The sequence below is a fragment of the Pseudophryne corroboree genome, chromosome 11, assembly GCF_028390025.1.
Source record: "Pseudophryne corroboree isolate aPseCor3 chromosome 11, aPseCor3.hap2, whole genome shotgun sequence".
In the NCBI taxonomy this organism is placed as follows: Eukaryota; Metazoa; Chordata; class Amphibia; order Anura; family Myobatrachidae; genus Pseudophryne; species Pseudophryne corroboree.
Window position 1 is genome coordinate 35,463,477 of NC_086454.1, and position 9,696 is coordinate 35,473,172.

Here is a 9,696-nt window from a genome sequence, read left to right on the forward strand (position 1 = left end):
GTGATGGGGGTCTAATCAGGGTGTAGTAGGGTATGCCGGCGGCTGGGCTCCCGCCGACCAGCATACCGGCGCCGGAATCCTGACCGCCGGCATACCGACAGCGTGGTGAGTGCAAATGAGCCCCTCTCAAGTCTAGGATCATAAGGGCAGCGATTAGGCCTCTTTTGAGTTTACCTTGGGCCATCTTATGCACAGTGTGGGTCATTCTGAGGTGATCGTAGCTGTGCTAAATTTAGCACACCTACAATCATCTTCCCTGACATGCGGGGGGACGCCCAGCACAGGGCTAATCCGCCGCGCATGTCAGTCCGCCGCCCCCCCTCTCCCCGCACAAATACAAAAGCATTGCACAGCGGCGATGCCTTCGTATCTGTGGAGTAACTCCCGGCCAGTGCAGCTCCTGCGGCCGGCCGGGAGTTGTTTGTCGCAGCCGCTGGCCGCAGCGGCTGTGTGAAACGTCAAGCAGCCGCCGCGGCCCGCCCCCCCAACGGTCCAGCCACTCCTGTGTTGGCCAGACCGCTCCCCCTAAACGGCGGCTTAATGCCGCCGTTCAGCCCCCATCCCACCCAGCTACCGCCTCTGTCTCAGAGGCGATTGCTGGGCAATGAAAGCTGCCATGCGCCAGTTCCGACCCGATCGCTGCGCTGCGACAAACTGCAGCGAGCGATCGGGTCGGAATGACCCCCATTGAGGGGGTATATTTACTAAGGTGTGAGTTTATTTTTGAAGTGGATCAGATTTCACTTAACATTTATCTAAACCATGCCTTGTAAAGGATTGCGGCTTTAAAAAATAAAAAGTTAAAATTCGGCCAGGAGCCCGCACCTCCGGCCAACTCTGACTTCATTACATCCAGGCGTAGAAGTGCCACAGCAGCAGAATACACCAAAGTGGGCCCTTACTATGGCCCTCATTCCGAGTCGATTGCTCGCTGCAGTTTTTCAAAGCACAGCGATCAGGCTAAGAGTCGGCTGTTCTGCGCATGCGTACGGGCCGCAGTACGCACGCGCGAAGTACTTTAACACAAAACTATGCAGTTTTACACAAGGGCAAACAACGCTTTTCAGTCGCTCTGCTGATCGGTGTGTGATTGACAGGGGCGTTTCTGGGTGGTAACTGGACGCTTTCCGGGAGTGTGCTAAAAAACGCAGGCGTGACAGGCAAAAACGCAGGCGTGTCTGGGGAAACGGGGGAGTGGCTGGCCGAACACAGGGCGTTTTTGTGACGTCAAAGCAGGAACTAAACTGACTGAGGTGATCGCAAGGTAAGAGTAGGTTTGGAGCTGCTCAGAACTGCTTGAAAATTTTTATGAGCAGTTCTGCTAACCTTTCGTTCGCACTTCTGCTAAGCTAAGATACACTCCTAGAGGGCTGCGGCCTAGCGTGTGCACTGCTGCTAAAAGCAGCTAGCGAGCGGTCAACTCGGAATGAGGGCCAGTGATAGGATCTAGGCTTCATATGAAAGGTGAGAGAACTTGCGAAATATTAAAGAAGCATTAAATGATAAAACTAGCGTTTAATTAAATCATTCCCCCCAGAAAACTAGTAAAACTGTGCGATTCCTTAACCCTTAAAGATATGCATTTACATATGCGTCCTCATACATCTACGATACACTGCGCAGCGTGAGAAGCCTGATGTGAGTGAGCTGTCAGGTCCTATGAAGCGCTGCCAATGTTGGGTGTCTCTTTTTGTTGAAAATGCATCTTAGATGCAACACAGTTGCGACTAGGATGCACCAGGAGACTATGGGGGTAATTCCAAGTTGGTCGCAGCAGGAAATTTTTTAGCAATTGGCCAAAACCATGTGCACTGCAGGGGGGGGCGCGCAGATATAACATTTGCAGAGACAGTTAGATTTTGGTGGGTTATTTCGTTTCTGTGCAGGGTAAATACTGGCTGCTTTATTTTTACAATGCAAATTAGATTGCAGATTGAACACACCACACCCAAATCTAACTCTCTCTGCACATGTTATATCTGCCTCCCCTGCAGTGCACATGGTTTTGCCCAACTGCTATCAAAATTCCTGCTGCGATCAACTTGGAATTACCCCCTATGGCGATTAATTTGATATGACACTTGCTTATTGTGTGTGACCGAGTCTGTATACGGAGCAGAACAGAACTTGTATTGGATAAAATCTGCGGCAGCTACACTGTAGTACTTCATGTGCAGATTCAGAGACTCCTTCGCACACAGATATACAAATGTCATATCAAATTAATCAGCACAGTCTTCCCGTGTGTCTAAAATGCCAAGCGCTAGAAGATTCTCAGGGGACCTGGCGTGCCAAGAGGGGCTGTTCACATCGAAATCACCTTATCACATCACCATTTAATCCATTCTCAAGGCAGTTTGTACTATTGTAGAAACATTGCTGCCGACAATGAAGGATTGTTAGGATCATAGAATGCAGCTGCTGTGGGTGGTGGGGGAAGCAGTACCCAAACCCCCTCTCGGCGCCCCTGTGAATTGGACCCGGGGTGAGGAATACCTTAAATGTGGAGTTTTCAGGTGATGGGATCCCATGGTTCAGGCATTCTCAACCTCGGTTGGTCCTCAAGGCACACTAACAGCCCAGGTTTTAAGGATATCCAGGCTTGAGCCCAGGTGACTTAATTAGTACCTCTGTTACTTTGTTTCAACCATCTGTGCTGAAGCATAGCCATCACAAAAACCTGCAGCGCAATTGCCTTGAGGACGGAGGTTGGGAATGCCTGCCATAGTTTCACTGGTTTAAGAAGAGTTTTAGCGGAAGTGCAGATATATTTTGTAGATCTAACAATTGTGGTTAGTTCTCCCCTGTCTGTTGCAAACAGCAGTACTCTAGGAAGACATCAGTCACCAGCGCTATTTAAATCCAGTCCAAAGGATACACTAACAGTGCATGTTTTCCAGGTCTCCTCGCAGAATAACAAGTGACATAATTAAAACCACCTGTGGATTTTTGACAATGTGTGCTCCAGAAAGGAAATATGGAAAACCATGCACTGTTAGTAGGGTTACCACCTCTCCTGGATTCTTCAGGATTTGGTGGCAACCCTCCAGGAGGCTTTTCCTGTCTCCCGGAATAAGGGGACCCACCCCCTCCCATGTGTCACTAACTCATGTACAATGCAGGAGAGGAGGTCCCGGCCGTCCGGAAGAGGAGGTCTGCCGCTGCGTGCTAGACTTAGGAGGAAGGGATGGCAGCTCACCTGTCATCTGGAGTGATATGTGCTCACCCTCCTTCCTCTGCTGGATTCAGCTGTGTGGCATTAGCCAGTGTGAGAAGCTTGCCCGCAATTTAGCCCCGTCCCCTCTTCAAACACCCGCAAACAGTGGGTCCGTCCTTGCTGTGCGTACACACAGCTGCAGCTGTGACCTCTGCCCCTCGTCCACTTTCCAACGCTGTTGCTGCTCCTCATGCTGTTCCCATGCAAGGAGTTTATTGTTAAACACATATATATATATATATATACATACACACACACACCATACTTGCCTACCTGACCCTCTCCATGAGGGAGAAAATGCTCTGTTCCTGGACTTTCCTGGTAATGTATGATTGCCATCACCTGTGGTGAAACACCTTTCTTATCAATTAACTAGCTCACCACAGGTGATGGCAATCATACATTACCAGGAAAGTCCAGGAACAGAGCATTTTCTCCCTCATGGAGAGGGTCAGGTAGGCAAGTATGACACACACACATACCTGCTGTGTGTGTATGTATTATATATACACATACATACCTCCCAACACAACCCTCTCCAGGAGGGACACAATGCTCTGCTCCTGGACTTTCCCTCTTACTGTATGATTGCCATCACCTGTGCTGAAACACCTTTCTTATCCATTATCATAAGTTAAGAGAAAAGTCCAGGAGCAGAGCATTGTGTCCCTCCTGGAGAGGGTCATGTTGGGAGGTATGCACATATATACGTTTACAGCAGATACATACATATATGTATGGGTTCGGAATGAGCGGAATCGATGATGCTGTTAGTGTGTCCCTGGACCAGATTTAAGAAGCTCTGCACTAGAGGGAGCATATGAGCATGGGGTAAAATGAATCAAACAGACATTATCTAGTGTTTGTAAACTGTGACTATGAGAGGAAGCACGTCATTGGTTGGCTGCCTCAGCATTGGGAAACATACAGTCAGCTGGCTTGAGGGTGTGTTTGTGTAAATTGGTTTGTTACAAAGGAAATACAAGTTAAATGTTAGTAAAAGATGTTCTATAATAAAAAATACCCTCCTCCCCAATTTGCAGTAAAGTATTTTGACTATAAAATTACTATTATGACCAGACCGTTGTACCACTAACAGTCTGTGGATTTACAGTAACATGACATCAGTAGAATGGGCAGAGTCATTTCACAAATAACCATGTATAAAAGAGAAAGGGGGGTATTCAATTGTTTGAAAAGTCAGTTGAGTGTCTGTTTTTTCCTATCTAATACACAGGAGAAAAAACGAACACCCAACTGACTTTTCAAACAATTGAATTCCTCCCAATGTGTAACTGTTTCTGCAAGTATCTGTGTAAATAATGTGCTAGGTGACATAACTGACAGTCACCTCTTACCTTTGTGTTCCCAGTCTGTGTCCACAGGGCAGAAAATCAGACAGCCCCTCACCCAGAATACAGGTGGCACATCAGGGGAGATGTAGTCATGTGACTGAGGGAACAGGGAGCTTGCTCTGATTTCCCCTATTCCTCCCACCTGTGCACATCTCTGTCTGACCTCTCATACCTGTTCCCTGTTCCCCAGTGTCACTGCATAGTTCTAAGATACAGACAATACAGACAGACAACAATATGGAAGCACAGGTGCTACTGTATGGCGCAGAGCGCACTTTTTTTTCTTGCAGTCTATTAAAACATGATGTTTATATATTAAAGGCAGATTTAAATGAGTAAAGCAGAAAGCCTGAATCTCACAGGAGAGAGCAGCTGTGGAAGACTGACACACTGGGCAATGTATGAAATAATCATTAATCATTAGGGGGATTCAGCAGTTATCGTCTGACTGATCTACATGTTGTGATCATAGGCGTGCGCAGCACATTTTATTAGGGGGTGCACCATTGGAGGGGTGTGTCTAGCACCGCCTTTTGGGCACGTCTAGTACCATCTATTGATGGTCAACGCAATATAAAATATCCACCCTTGTACCAATCCTAATAATGCAGATGCATTGTCAGATGTTGTGGTGTGCACCAAACAAACACCCCTGATGGCACTCACTGCAATTACACTGCTCCTCCTCAGCCTGGTCTGGCTCCCCCTCACTTTCCCCTGCAAGCTGCAGCAGCTTACTTACAAGTCAGTCACTCACTGACACTGACTGTTGCAGACTAGTACTGCTGCTGCTGGAAAAATGAGTGACGTGTCAATGCTGCTGCCGGCCGTCTGCTAGTACTGAATTTGTCTTCCTAAGAGGAACGCTGGCTGCATGCTGCTCCTCATCAGTGGCTGGCTTTGGCATAGCATAGAAGGAAAGAGGTGGGCATGTGGTGGGTGTGACCAGGGCTGTTTCTAGACAATTTGGCTCCCAGTGCGAGATTTGAAAATGCGCCCCCCCCCCCCCCCTTGCTATAAAAAAAAAAAACCTGCGTCCCCCTCCCCCCATATAGCTATAAAAAGAAAATGCATGCGTTCGCCGAAGGCGCGCGCGCTCCCGACAAGGGTGTGTGGCCTGATTAAAATGGGTGTGGTCTCATTAAAGTGGGCATGGCCTCATCTGATATCATCACGCCCACCACAGGGGGGAAAAAATAAAAATAAAAAGTCCCCATTTTACACATTACAGCAGGCAAGTGTCCCAATTTAAACACAGTGCGGCAGGCAGGCGTCCCAATTTAAACACAGTGCGGCAGGCAGGCGTCCCAATTTTACACAGCGCGGCAGGCAGGTGTCCCCATTTTACACAGTACGGCAGGCAGGTGCCCCCATTTTACACAGTACACAGGCAGGTGCCCCCATTTTACACAGTACGCAGGCAGGTGCCCCCATTTTACACAGTACGCAGGCAGGTGCCCCCATTTTACACAGTACGCAGGCAGGTGCCCCCATTTTACACAGTACGCAGGCAGGTGCCCCCATTTTACACAGTACGCAGGCAGGTGCCCCATTTTTCACAGTACGCAGGCAGGTGCCCCCATTTTACACAGTACGCAGGCAGGTGCCCCCATTTTACACAGTACGCAGGCAGGTGCCCCCATTTTACACAGTACGCAGGCAGGTGCCCCCATTTTACACAGTACGCAGGCAGGTGCCCCCATTTTACACAGTACGCAGGCAGGTGCCCCCATTTTACACAGTACGCAGGCAGGTGCCCCCATTTTACACAGTACGCAGGCAGGTGCCCCATTTTTCACAGTGCGGCAGGCAGGTGCCCCATTTTTCACAGTGCGGCAGGCAGGTGTCCCCATTTTACATAGTGCGGCAGACAGGTATCCCCATTTTACATAGTGCGGCAGGCAGGTGTCCCCATTTTACATAGTGCGGCAGGCAGGTGTCCCCATTTTACATAGTGCGGCAGGCAGGTGCCCCCATTTTACACAGTATGGCAGGCAGGTGCCCCCATTTTACACAGTACGGCAGGCAGGTGCCCCCATTTTTCACAGTGCGGCAAACAGGTATCCCCATTTTACACAGTGCAGCAGACAGGTATCCACATTTTACATAGTGCGGCAGACAAGTATCTCCATTTTATATAGTGTGGCAGGCAGGTATCCCCATTTTACATAGTGCGGCAGGCAGGTATCCCCATTTTATATAGTGCGGCAGACAGGTATCCCCATTTTATATAGTGCGGCAGACAGGTATCCCCATTTTTCACAGTGCGGCATGCAGGTGTCAAGTGGGGGGGAAGGAAGAGGGAGAGAGATTATACTTTCATGTTCCCGCTCTTCAGGTCCGGCCGCCTCACGTCCGCCGGCCGCCTCCTCCTTCCACGCTTATCTTCTCTCCTCCCTCTTCCCGAGCGCTCCTGCTCAGGGGGGCGGAGTTTCGCGGAATGACGCGTTTGCGTCGTGACATCACGACGCAAACGCGTCATTCCGTGAAACTCCGCCCCCCGAGCAGGAGCGCTCGGGAAGAGGGAGGAGAGGAGAAAAAGACCCACGAAGTGCGCTAGAAACGGCACTGGGTGTGACGGTTGGGCGTGCGAGCAGCATGACATCATCACGTCACATAATGCTGTTTTTGTACATGGAGGTGGAGTCGGGAGTTTGTGGCACCCTTGATTAACCCAGGCATCCGGTCAGTAATGCAGTCCTGAAAGGGTGCAGCACAGAGGGGACAGTAATAAGCCTGCTTGGCGATCGCTGCATCAGGCATGTGAGATCGGAGTGCTGGACATTATGGGGGGGGCCTGTGCGCACCAGGCACCCCCCCTGCGCACACCTATGGTTGTGATAAGTGAAGAAGAGAGTCAATGAAGTTGTCGTGTAACAATTTTTTTTTTTTTTTTAAATGGATGAAGGTGTTATAACAGTATGCGGTCAGGATGCCAACGGTCTGGATGTTGGCGCTCTAAATCCCAATACTGGAATCCTGACACGCGGCCAGAATGTCGGTGCCGGAACTCTGACATCACAATCCTTACCGCCGACAACCGTAAGTAAGCCAGCTACTCCTACAGTAGGTTTAAGCTACGTGAGGAGGGTTAGGTTGCAAGAATGGAGGGGTAGGGTTAGGCTGCGGGGAGGGGGGGTTAGGGTTAGGTACTGAGCCCCTGGGGAGGGTTAGGTTGCGGGGAAGGGGGTTAGGTTTATGCACCACCGGGGAGGGTTCGGGTTAGGCTATGGGGGAGGGTTAGGGAGCTAGGGTAAGCATTCTTACGGCTGAGCATAGGGATTCCACTATCTGCCTTTTGTCCGCTGGCACGCCAAATGCAGTAAATCATATCACACCAGTTATGACCTAGGGATATTAGTAACAATTGGGCCTAATTCAGAGTTGATCGCAGCAGCAAATTTGTTAGCAGTTGGCAAAACCATGGCCCTCATTCCGAGTTGATCGCTAGCTGCTTTCGGTCACAGTGCGGCGATTAGTTGAAAAAGCGGCATTTCTGCGCATACGTGCGGGCCGCAGTACGCACGCGCAAAGTACTTTCACACAAAACTATGCAGTTTTACACAAGGGCGAACAACGCTTTTCTGTCACTCTGTTGATCGGTGAGTGATTGACAGGAAGTGGGTGTTTCTGGTTGGTAACTGAGCGTTTTCAGGGAGTGTGCTAAAAAACGCAGGCGTGACAGGTAAAAACGCAGGCGTGCCTGGGGAAACGGGGGAGTGGCTGGCCGAACGCAGGGCGTGTTTGTGACGTCAAAGCAGGAACTAAACTGAGTGATCGCAAGGTAGGAGTAGGTTTGGAGCTGCTCAGAAACTGCATGAAATTTTTTTCAAGCAGTTCTGCTAACCTTTCGTTCGCACTTCTGCTAAGCTAAGATCATACTTACCGACATTCTGGCTGCTTTCTGCGGGAGAGAGCAGCCAGGTCGGCTCAACAGGCGGGCTGGGGAGCACTCTGACGAATGGAGGGGGTGGGCCGGAGGCAGGACGGGGGTGGAAAGGGGGCGGGGTTATGGTGACAGCTCCTTTAAGCCACGCCCCCGCTCTGTAATGCCCCGATCACTGGTATTACACTGCAGGGGGCGTGGCTATGATGATGCGATTCAGCAAGAATCGCGTCATCGACTGCCCGGACCGCCCACTTTACACACAAAGTGGGCAGATGGGCACGTGGGGACCCATCAAATCGGGAGACTTGCCTGCTCTTCCGGGGGGCCGGGACGGCCGCCCGATTTTCGGGAGCCTCCCGGCCATTCCGGGAGAGTAGGCAAGTATGGCTAAGATACACTCCCAGAGGGCGGCGGCCTAGCGTTCGCACTGCTGCTGAAAGCAGCTAGCGAGCGATCAACTCGGAATGAGGGCCCATGTGTACTACAGGGGGGGCAGATATAACATGTGCAGAGAGAGTTAGATTTGGGTGGGGTGTGTTCAAACTGAAATCTAAATTGCAGTGTAAAAATAAAGCAACCAATATTTACCCTGCACAGAAACAAAATAACCCACCCAAATCTAACTCTCTCTGCACATGTTATATCTGCCCCCCCCTGCAGTGCACATGGTTTTGCCCATCTACTAACAAATATGCTGCTACGATCAGGTCTGAATTAGGCGCAATGTCATTTTAAATGTTGGCATTTACTGATATTCTATATTTTGTGGATACAAGTGCTAAGTCCAATTCTTAAGTTCTAATTATTTATCTTTATCCGTAAATATCTCAGTTTCTTCTAAACGTTACATAACATCTTCATCCACTCGCCTCTTCATTTGTTATTTCACCTGTGAGGAGATCAGGAGATTGCAGGGAGAGAGGATATGGGGTAATTAAATTGTTTTGTGAACCTGATCTCCCATCTAAAGTGAAAGGAGATTTCAGGGCGCAATTCAATTGGGCACTAATCGCACCCAGAGAAGTCGGGTTTAACTGTATAAAGTGGCTATACTCGGCCAAACTAAAGGGCGCAATGTGAAAAGTCCCATTTGAGATCTCCAACGGGTCACTTTTTGCGCATTTCAGCTTACCACCCCCAGGGGAAGCCACCTGAAATGCTAGCACCAACAGCTGATCACGTCCGAACAGAGCTACAATTGAATAGCTCTGCTGGCTGCCGGCGCTAACAACAAT

At 49.7% G+C, this 9,696-nt stretch overlaps 1 long non-coding RNA gene across 2 annotated transcripts in view; it reads right to left on the reverse strand.

Annotated features, from left to right (window-relative positions):
- LOC134970404 (uncharacterized) overlaps window positions 1–4,644 on the reverse strand; it is a 458,298-nt gene extending 453,654 nt beyond the window's left edge. The window contains exon 1 of one of the 2 annotated variants that reach the window (XR_010189769.1): window positions 4,576–4,644. This is a non-coding gene — a long non-coding RNA (uncharacterized LOC134970404). Of the gene's footprint in view, window positions 1–3,199; window positions 3,396–4,575 lie in introns of those variants that run through there. The other variant, XR_010189771.1, reaches the window with a different exon arrangement.
- Between the last annotated feature and the right edge of the window lie 5,052 nt (window positions 4,645–9,696).